An 11,742-nucleotide genomic window follows, 5' to 3' on the forward strand; every position below is an offset into this window, starting at 1 on the left:
CGAAAACGAAGGACATTATATCTATAACTTAGGCTGTTTATAAGCATACTATTACTACAGTTAGTTATAGTTTTTCTTCAATATAAAAGCGGCTGGCAGGCAGGCAGGTTGTGTTAGCCTTTCCGACGTTAGCAGCGTCTCCATAGCTTCTCCTCCCGCCTGGCTTAACAGAGAACATCCGATTACATTTCAAAATAAGAGCATTGTATAAAGCACATCTTAGTCATTTTTCATAAATGTTTATAAGAAAGGAGAGCTAAATGTTGATACCTTGCCATTACAATAAAGACAAAAGTTTATTTTGGTTACTAACATAAAGTGAAGATGACATAACAGTTGAAATAAAAAAAATAAAGATGCTTTTTTAAAAATACATTATTAGAAAAATTTACTTAAACTGGCTTTTAGCAAACAAATTGTACCCTTAACTTCTTATTTTCTTAACTTTTATAGCAGTCACCACAGATGATTTCTGTAAGTTTCCGAAAGATTTCTGCTCCTGGAACTAGCCAATCAGTTTTTAGTTATTTGTTTATTTGATAGGTTAAAACACACATTTACATAGAAATACTTGACTAGTGTTTATATTTCAAAACAGACTGCATAAAGCGCATTTTGCATCCCACACCGGAAGCTGTTGGGACCGTTTCTCGTTCCCGTTCTGGTATGACTCCGCCATCTTGTTTCTATCAACGGCTCCGTTTAAAGATGACCAGCGGCGCCCTCTTCTGGATGGCGGCCAAACTACAACACTGGCATTAACGTAAAATCGAAATTATTTGTTAAAATTTCCTGGTAAAATCTCATTATTTAAAGAAATTGTTCCACATTTCTTTAGTGACTTATGGGAAATTCAGCTTTATGAAGTATTGTTCTCATGTCATGGTAAAAACTATATGCAAATTAACACAAAAATGAGTTTTTCTGTGTTACTATTATGTTATTATTAGCTTATTATTGTTATCTTACTATCATTAGTTTTATTTTTCTCAGTTTATTATTTATTGTTATACAACACAGATTAATAATAATTTCTAGGTGTACATTGACAAGGACTTGGTAATTATTCTGATGTTTAATATCTGGCTGTTATTTACAATTCTCATTATTACTATTATTATTATTATTATCCATAGATTTTCTTGTCTTGCTACGAGTTAGTTTGTTACCATTTTGTCTATGTAATATAATTTATTTGTTGTCTCTTTAGCCCAGTCTAGATAAGAATTATATTTCATTAAATTGAGATAAGGGGTAGGATTAAATAAATATTCACTTCTTCCTACACCTTGTCAAACAGAAAAGTGGTGGTAAACAAATGATTTTGTTCTTGGTGATGTATGCACGTGTTCTCTGTCCTACTGATTGCTTGATTGAAATAAATAAATAAAATCAAACACTAAAGCATTTTTCTAAGAATTTCATCTTTTTTTTTGATCTATTAAAGCTGCATAAGAACATGTTTCTAATAACTTCAGATTTGATCGTCTTTAATGAGCCTCAGCTTTATCCCATCATATCTGTAAAGTCACGAAACACTAATATTAGCAGCAAACTGGTGCGTCCCCTGAATCCTAACACCTACCACAGGGCCTGGGGCTGCGTGTGCCTACCTTGTCTTTCTGTTTGCACACACCGCATGCGCCGGGTGAGGAGTGTGCATGTGTGTAGCAGGAGAGAGGATTATGAGTGGGAGCACTGTGGGGGGTGCACCAGCCTCCAGGGGGGGAGGTGAAGTGGATTTCTTCTCTCATCCATTTTTCATGGCTCTTCTCCTTTCAGATCTGCAGCCTCTGTACATACGGCTGACGGGTCGATTCTCTTTTATCTTTAAGCATCTTTTGGGGACTTCTCCGCATGTGTCTGCTGGTGTGATGGAGGCAGGGATGGGTCAAGGTTGAAGCCCGCTGTTTTTAATCAAGCTCTAATGGCCACTTCACATCACTGCCCACAAAGACGACGCTCGTTTGCTGATGTTTTCTCGTTTTTAATTGGATCGGGAAGCTTCATCAGCTTCCTCTGATGGTCACAGGATACCAAGTTCTAAATATTTTAGTGAAATCTATGTTTTCTGCACGGCAGATGGTTGCAACTGAAAGGAATATTATGGCGGGCGTGGATAAACGGTACTGTTTAGTAGCAGTTTTTGTCCCTAGTGGGTTAATTCACACACATATGTCCTTTGAAAGGGGCTGAATAATTAGCAATCTTTGCTTCTGACCTCTAGAATTTACTCACAAAATTCTGGTGCAAATATCTTAGTACACAAGAAATAAGTCAAAACTAATTCACAAGCAACTTTCCGGCAAAATACAGGAGCTTCTTTAAGACGATAATTCCTTAAACTCTTGTGAACTTATAAACCGTGGATTAGATGGCGACAACAGAACAGGAACCAAACATGGAGAACCAACATTTAGCTTCATGTTGTATCTAGAACTTTACCGGAGAAATGGGTGAAATTCCAGTTGAAGCACTTTGGGGAGATGAAAACTGCTTCCAGTTTTTCAACCCAGAACAACTGGAACCAACATTTAGTTTTATAATCAAACATGGAGAACCAACCAACATTTATACTTTTAATATCGGAGCAAGACCTGGGGAAACCCGTTAGTTTACAAATCTAGAACAAACTTACCATCTACTTAACAACCAGAACAAGAATCAAACATGGAGAACCATAAATATTCCACTAAGAATTAATCTATTTTTGATCTTTAATTACGTATTTAAACATGTATGTAAACCTTCAATATCAAAAATAAACATACAAACCAAAATCAGAACATGGTTCTGATTCCCAAAGCCAAACAAATAGTGCAATCCTCAACTTCTAAATGCTGTCAGCCTCGTTCCTAACTTACCAAATATGCTGGAATATGAAACAAAACATGGATGAAAATATGACGGAATGAAGAGGATCTAATGGAGCATCAAGTATTGTTTCCATTTCTAATACATTCCTGTTCTGAATATTTCCATGTATCGGGATCAGGGCTGTGGAAATCACTTTGTAACATTTTATGTTACTTTTGTCCTGATGTTGTCGTCTCCTTTTATTTTTACAGTTTTTTTCTATGCAAGACAGAAATTAGCATCTAGAAATGAAATTTTATCGCTCTACGATTGCCTCCAAGTGGTCAAATAATGATTTGTGAAAAAAAAATCAGAAAATAGGTCATGCGGTCAGTTTCACTTTCAGATTGAGGAAAGTGTATAAATGTCTGAATCAAACCACACAACATTACTGCCTGAGCATAATCGAACTATTGTGATTTAAACATTTCAGTGAAACGGTTAAGAATGAGTACATGAATGAAAATAGTGCAAAAAGAAAAACATCAGCTGGACAAACTGAGTCCAAATCAACCTTCATGTTTTTATTTCTTCTTCTATCTTCACCTCAAGCTTTATTGCGTTGTATTGTTTTAGGTAAATTTACCTTGCACATCTTTATTAGAGGGTGTCGGTGACGGTGGGGGTAAAAGCTTTAAAATACTTATCATGATTTAACCTGAAAACATTTGATCAGACATTATAATCAGTAGGTTGTTGGTTGAATGCCAGCTCTACGCCTCTCACAGTGTTAAAGATTACTTATATTTAGTACTGCTCCATTGGTATGTTGAATTTCCATTGGTTTATAAGTATAAGAGGTAAATTTATGATTTAACTGATAACTTCTGATTTATTTAACAAGCAACTCCAGTGATCTGCAAATGCAGATAAAAAACAGAAGTCATTCTGGCTTTATCCACCTCTATGACCTCTGAAAAGAAAAACTGTATAGTAGCAACAACTGTTGGTCTAAGTTCAAAGAAAGTCTTAACGAACGGTTTAGAGCTTGGAGATAAAAAGCTAAGGTGTGCACCGTACCTGACAGCTGAGGAATGCAGCTTTTCCAGCACGGCTGCGGATAAACAACCCTGTCAACGCAAAGGTTGTTGGCCGGTCGCAACGATTCAGCGTGTTGTGGAGAAAGTGAACGCAGAAGAAGAGTTTTCCTGCTGCAGGTCTAATTAGCGCAACACGATGCGAGGAAGCCATGAAATTACAGAGATGATTACAGTTAACCCACGTTGTTGTTTTAAACTTGATCTGTTTTCTATTATCACACATCAGCCATTTAAAATCTGGATCGGGTGTTAGATTTGCACATAATAAAATCGCCATGACAACTGAGATGTGACATGCTGAAGACCGGTTGGTAATGAATTACATTTAAGTGTTTATGAAAAACTCGGATCTGACATAATGAGTGTCGGTCATTCTGGCCCGACGCCAACTCAGGCTTTTGGACTTTAAATGACGCCGCGACACAACGGATGTTTCCTTCCAACTGTTATCCGTTTGTTTTCACCTTGTTGACGTTTCCTGGTCACGTTATCACAACTGATGGTTTAACCGTTCTCTAATCTACTCAAGATCATCTGTTCATGTAAAGAAGAAGATGACTTTTACTCTGAGTTCAGACTGAGATCTTCTGATATTAAAGTCAGAATTATGAGATTAAAGTCAGATTTCTGAGATTAAAGTCAGATTTCTGAGATTAAAGTCAGAATTATGAGATTAAAGTCAGAATTATGAGAAAAGTCAGAATTATGAAATTAAAGTCGGATTTCTGAGATTAAAGTCAGAATTATGAGAAAAGTTAGAATTATGAGATTAAAGTCAGAGTTCTGAATTTAAAGTCAGATTTCTGAGATTAAAGTCAGAATTATGAGATTAAAGTCAGAATTCTGAGATTAAAGTCAGAATTATGAGATTAAAGTCAGAATTATGAGAAAAGTCAGAATTATGAGATTAAAGTCAGAATTCTGAAATTAAAGTTGAATTTCTGAGATTAAAGTCAGAATTATGAGATTAAAGTCAGAATTATGAGATTAAAGTCAGATTTCTGAGATTAAAGTCAGATAAATGTTGATATTAAAATCAGAATTCTCAAAAATGTCAGATTTTTAAGATTAAATTAGGAAATTCTGAGGAAAAAAGTCAATTATGAAATTAAATTCTGATTTCTGATATTAAAGTCAGAAGAATTTTGAGATTAAAATCAGAATTCTGAAAAAAGTCAGATTTTTAAGATTAAATGTAGAAATTCTGAGGAAAAAGTCAGAATTCTGAGACAAAAAATTCAGAATTAAAGTCAGCTTTTTTTCAGTGCTCTTAATCCTCTTCTGTAGAAAAGCGGTTGTGACAACCAGCAGAGTTTGAGGTTTTACTGAAATGCTTTTTCAGGCTCAAACACAAGGACTTAGAATCCTGATGATAACAGGAGTTTACAGGATAATGTACAACTAAAATACAATAATTAACATTTGAATTAGTTTCATCAGAGTGATGCATCATCCTTCCACTGATGCCTCATATTCAGTTAACATGAATATGAGGGAATCAACTTATTGGTGCTAAAACTCAATGCTTTGTCTGTAAACTCAGCAAACTGCATTTGGGAATCGCGTGTCAGAATCCGGGATCAGGCTGTGTGAGGAAAGGCCGTCTCCGCCGTGTGAGACGTGCAGCCAACACAAACCCCCGTTTCACCCTCATGTTCTGCTCCGCTGGAAACACCACGCGCGTTTTTGTCTCTCCTCAAGCTCAGACTTCACCCAGTTCAAGCTGCTGCCACTGCGACGAAAGAGAAAACTGAGAGACGTTTACACACCGACTGGAAATGAGGCGCTGGGCTCCAGGAAACCTGAACCTCATCCTGTAACCACACACACAATTATTCATAAGAAAGGACAGAAATAAAGCAGAGTGGAGGTGTTAACCGGTAGGACGAGTTATTGACGTTTTAAAGTGATGGTCTTGATTTTCCTGTTTAGGTTTGGGAACCTTTAGCAGCTAGCAAAGGAAAAATGATGAGCTCTGAAAATCACTCTGAGTTTAAGAGGGTATGGATATTTAAACTCTCATTGTTTCTTATTTTTTCTTTCTTTTCCTTAATCTCAAAGATAAAATTAAATCCTCAGATTTTCTTGAAGCTTTTGAGGAACCAAAATGATCAAAAGGAGAAATCAGTTAAAAAGCATAAGTTCTCTTGAGCTTTTTACTTTGTTTTCTTTAACAAGCAATGAAAATATGCATGTAAACAACATGAAAAGAAAATAAATGACTGAGATGCTTTGAGATTAAAGAGAAATTTTGAGAAAAAATTCTGAATTCTGAGAAAGGAATCAGAAATCTGGGAAAAAGTCAAAATTCTCAGATTAAAGAGAATTTAATTCGACTTTAATTTCATAAATTTGACAGATTTCATACTGAATCTTTCAATTCTTATTGAATCTATGCACCACAAATCTGAAAAAAAAAAACTTACATAAAAACTGCAAAACAGCTGAAACACTGACTTTCTTTAAATGGAGGCTAAAATCTGCACCTGTTCAGAGTTGGCTTTGAACCATAATAATGTAAAACTGATCAACATATTTGACGTGTATTGATGATTTTAGCGACAAAATGCAGTGACTGTCACTGGTTTTCACAGTTGTTGACTCTTTGGTGTATTTGTGATGTTCGTAAGTCTTCATAAAAATGTGATATACAAATAAACTTGATTTGACTTTTTAAAAAAATCCCTTTTGGCAAAAAAAGGCCAACATTTTAGGAAGGTTAAACAGTTGCCATATGTAAAAGCATATAAACCACATATGTTGATAAGGACGTCCCAGGTTAAAAAGCGCAGCCTCTTGCCTTGTGTTTAGGATCTGATTTGCATACAGATGGCGTGTGGCCGCTGGAATCGTCCCGGCTTTGTGCTTCTTGCTGCAAAGGTAGTTATTGGATCTTGACTTGAGCATCAAAGGGGCAGCAGGTTTTAGGCCCCACCTGTGAATGGAGCGCATTCAGAAGGAGAGGCCTGGTAATCCATCTGCTGCAGAGACACACTCACACATCCAGATGGCCTCTGGAGGCCTCGGCCATCCCGTGTGTCCAGTTACAACATGAAAGCAGCGGAGAGGCAATTTAAGGAAAGACCCATCCGCCCATGTCCGCCGCCCACACAGGAACGACGCAAACTGTTGATCACTTCAGGGATGAGCCTCATTAGAGATGTAACGGAGTAAATGAGCGGCTCTGCTTTGGAAATCAAACTTGCTCTCTCTCTGAAATGTTCGCCTTAAATCTGCTGTGATAAATATCTTCATGTTGGATCAGATGAAAGGCAGGCTGCGGTTTCATTCAGCTCCAAGGAGCGTATTAGTTTCAGCTCATTGATCACCAGCTGCACTGCAGCAGCAAGAAGCAGGAAGGTAGCAGTAGAGCGGCGTGGAGTGGAGCGGAGCGCGGCGCGGCGCGGCGCGGCGCGGAGCGGAGCGCGGCACGGCGCGGAGCGCAGCGCGGCGCGGAGCGCAGCGCGGCGCGGCACGGCGCGGAGCGGAGCGCGCCGGCTGCCGCTCACCAGACAGACGAAGCCCTGAGGTGAACCATCCACAGTTAGCTTTCACTTGTTCACACGAGAATACGACGGCGGGTTAAAGGGCCACTGTGGATACAATAAAAACAAAAAACAAAACAGGAGAACATATCCGCCAAAACATCTCCAATTTAAAAAAAAATAAAACAATTTTAATTTTCTGAGTGTGAAAAAAATTTGCTAGAAAAAGAACATTTTCCACGAACAAAACACGGAAATTTCAGAATTTATAAAAGTCAAAATGTTTTCAATTTTTGAAGTTCAGACAATCTCCAAAAGTCACAAATTTTTTTTTTGTTTTTGTTCTCAAACGTTTCTGAGATTAATCTCAAAATTTCTGAGTACTTTTCTAGTAAATTTTAAACTTTTCAAATTGAAAAATTTGAAAAGTTTTTATTTAAAAATTTCAGAAATTAATCTCCAATTTTTTAGTTTTTCAACTTTTTAGACGCAGAATTTTACAAGTTTGTTCTTGAAACTTTCTGAAATTAATCTCAATTTGTTTTTCTTTTTCGACTTTTCAAACTCAGAAATGTCCAAGATTTTTCTGGAAGATTTCTGAGATCAAACTTTCCAGCAGTCATGCATGACCTCAGACGCTGATGCACGAGAACAACCTCATCATATGAAAGTATTTTATTTCCAGTCTTGCATGCAGAGAAAGCAGTAATAGCAATTATTATTTTCTCATGTGCACAGAAATAAAATATCTAAAAAAATAAAACTTAATATTGAAGATACAATTAAGTTTTAACTTCTTTTTTACACCAACTGGAGTAAATAATTGATGTGAATTTCAACATCTTTCTTTTAATTTTTTTAATTCTGTTTCTTTTTTAACCTGTTGTTCTTGTTCTCTTCTCGTCTTATTGACTCTCAGTGGTGCTGAGTTCAAAAGCTTCACGTGAACATAAAATAAAAACCTGCCATCTTGTCTGTTGTGTTTTGTCAAGTGTAGCATGACCAGCAAAACAAGTTTAGAAGTAGAAGAACGTTTATGCATGACCTTATCACTGTCAGGGCGTTGGGACGGCATGGAGGTGGTACATTTTAAAAGAGGTAGCTCTGAAAATCTTTTTTTATACTGGGAGAACAGGAAAAGTGGATAAACCTGGGCGTTTACATGCATTATTCAAGATTTTTCCACATTACTTTTTTAGGTTTTTGTGCCAGAAACTACAAAATATACATGCATCTACAGATTGAAGCTTCATAATGCAATGTCAAAAATACTGCATTAAAATTAAGTAGGAATATTGCTGCCAATTTTCTGTCCAGATTTCAATTCCAATGAGAAGAATTGAAGATAAAATGCACACCGTCTTGGTGTTTTCCTGAATAATTGCTATAATTATGTTTCCACAGGTGCAGATCTTGCTCTGCGAGTTGGTGGAGGCAAATCTGCATCAACAGGGAGGTAAAAGTTTTGTAGACAATGGCCGTTGAACAAGTAAGGCGGCTAAGAAAACATCTCGAGTAAAAAAAAAAAACATCAAGGAAGGAATCTTCACACAAAAGGACTGGACAAAGCAAGAGATAATGAAATGTATCCCTTCAAAAGTTTAAACTGCACTAACAACTTCAACTTAGTTTTCTAAAAATTAATGAATGAGCAAGAATCGACACATTTTGGTTGAATTAAAGCTCCAGTGAGACTAGAAAGCACCACCATCAGTTAGGATTTGGCCCTGATTGCGGCTTGTATCTTGTGCCAGAGTTATGAGGAAGAAAGATGAATAAAGACTTTTCTCATCAGTTTAATTAAAAGATAAAACCACAAAACAATGTTTGTGTAGCTGTCTAACCCTCAGAGAGTGCTGTGCCTTGTAAAAATACTTTCCCTCATTTTGTCAAGTAAAAGTAACACATTTTACAGTATTTACTTGAGGTTTTATGAGGCAGACCAAAGCAAAAAAAAGTGCAAACTTGTTGCTTGAAAAGTGTGCTGTAAATTTATTATAAAGTCATTTTACTACTCTTAGACTGGTTAGAGAACAAAAAGAAGAAGAAATATACGTCAAAAAGCTGTTATACAAAGAATTGACTCAAGTAAACACTCTCAACATTTTGTAGATCTTCGTTTGTAAAAAAAAAAAGTCCGCCTGTAGTTTTTAGTAAACTCAGCGGAGGAAGTGAACGAGACCGTTCAAGTCCGCGATGGCCACGTTTCTAAACACGTAACTAACATCAACAGCCATCTTGTTTGACTCAACACGTCTCTCTTCGCGGAGGAGGACGGTTGGTTACAGCATAGACATAATAAAAGAATAGACGCCTCCTGGACCGCTCTCGCCTATTGTCGCTGACGAGATTTAGGGCGGCCATCTTGGAGCGGTCCACCACTCCACTCAGCGGTAAGTGTTTAGCAGCACAATGACGTATCAGCGCATTTAATCGATCATAACACGCTTTTTTGTTACTGGAAACCATATTCAAACATCTATCAAAGCTACATTTATAAATATTTGTATTTTTAAGTATATTTTTAATATATAGTTCAGCATATTTACATATGCTTAGTGGCTATAACAATAGAATATGAATGGATTATTCTGATATCGATGTAGGATGAGCATTTTAAAAAGCACACAACCGTTCATAATTTATTTAATAAATTATTTAGTAATATCAATACATATTAATATAACTATACAAACACAAATAAATGATTAATAATGACATAAATAAATAATGATTAATACTGAATAATATATATAGGATACATGTTTATATATATATATGTATGTATCTACATACATATATGTAGATACATACATATAGATATATATATGTTTTTCAGCCGACGAGTTCTAGCTTCAGAGAGATTCAGCAGCTGAGATTGAGTCCAAAATCCGATGTGATTTTGGACTCATATCGGATTTTGGAGCCCGGTGGCTGCAGTGAATCCGTCTCTCTTTATAGATATCTCCCCCTTCTTCCTCACATCGTGTCTTTATGAAACCTTCAAAATAAAAACTGAAGATTTGGGATGTATCTTTTGACAGAGTGAAAGACTTGCATATAAATAATAGTCTTTACCACCTGTGTAAACTTTACTGGTGAATGTTATAACACATAATATGTTCTATAATATATGTTACATTGTTTCATTTCTAATATAGGCTCTTGTGTCAGATAATCTAAGTCAATGTTAGAGAATAATTAAATATTTTTAGATTTACGGAATCTTAGTTAGCCTTCATGGCGGGGCACTGTAGCTAATATTAGCTGGTATCTCGCTGGTGGACATGAATACAGTAAAGTAATATTCTAATCACAAAACATACACAATAATATGTTCATCTTACTTGTGAAATGTTGTTTGTGAAGCCCTCATATCAATAGTCCATAGATCCGAACAACAATATCCCTCAGTGCTGAGGCATCTTCTGTTGTTTTGGTTGAGCCAAGTAGGAGGGACGACCGCTCCAAGATGGCCGCCGTATTTCCTGCGCCGGAGCAGCCAATGCGGGGTCTACTCTTATATTATGTCTATGGGTTACAGCGCAGGCAATTTCCGGTAAGCTTTGTAACGTCCAACTGGCGCATTACTTACGTCACGGCTAATGTTAGCATTTGTGAAAAATTTTAACACTTAAACAGAGTCCACACCTCCAAGAAGCAATCATTCCTCAAAACCCGAGTCCAGCCCATCTGTACGAAGCGAAGCGTACAACAGATGACTGTTTTTTGCCCGACCGGTGTATTTAATAAATGTTTAATTACATATTATTTAATTTCCCTTTGAGATTAATAAAGGATTTCTGAATTTTGAACTGAATTGAATTTGTTGTAAATAATAAAATCTAACCTTCTGATTGGCTGCCAGGCAAATTTAACAGGCTGCTTTGCTCCTCAAACACAAAATGACCACATTTCTGTCAAGAAAAACGACTGAAGGAACCATCCAGCAGCCTAGCCATGGAGCTCACTGCTGCAAAAAAACCCTAAAACCTACTGGCTGACTAAATCAGAAGGTAAGAGGCAGTATTTTTGCTAACACATACATATTGCATAACAGTATTGAAAAAAGTCAGTAACACATTGTCTAATGGGGTTCTCCGGCCAGAAGCTAATGCTACATGCTAACTGTACCAACTTGAAAACATTTCATACATGTTGAACTCATAAATAAACTGTCCTTTTTTTCTGATGATGTTCTCAGAACATAATAGTGTTTTCTTGTGTTTGCTACAACGATGAGACTGATAACGCTCTTTTTTTTCTTGTTTTTTATTAGTATATAAGAATAACAGTGACAAAAACTCACAACATTTCAAAACAAACAAATATAGATCACAACTCCTAATATTAACAAATCA

This window comes from Poecilia reticulata, chromosome 21, assembly GCF_904066995.2.
Source record: "Poecilia reticulata chromosome 21, P_reticulata-male-v2, whole genome shotgun sequence".
NCBI classification, from domain to species: Eukaryota; Metazoa; Chordata; class Actinopteri; order Cyprinodontiformes; family Poeciliidae; genus Poecilia; species Poecilia reticulata.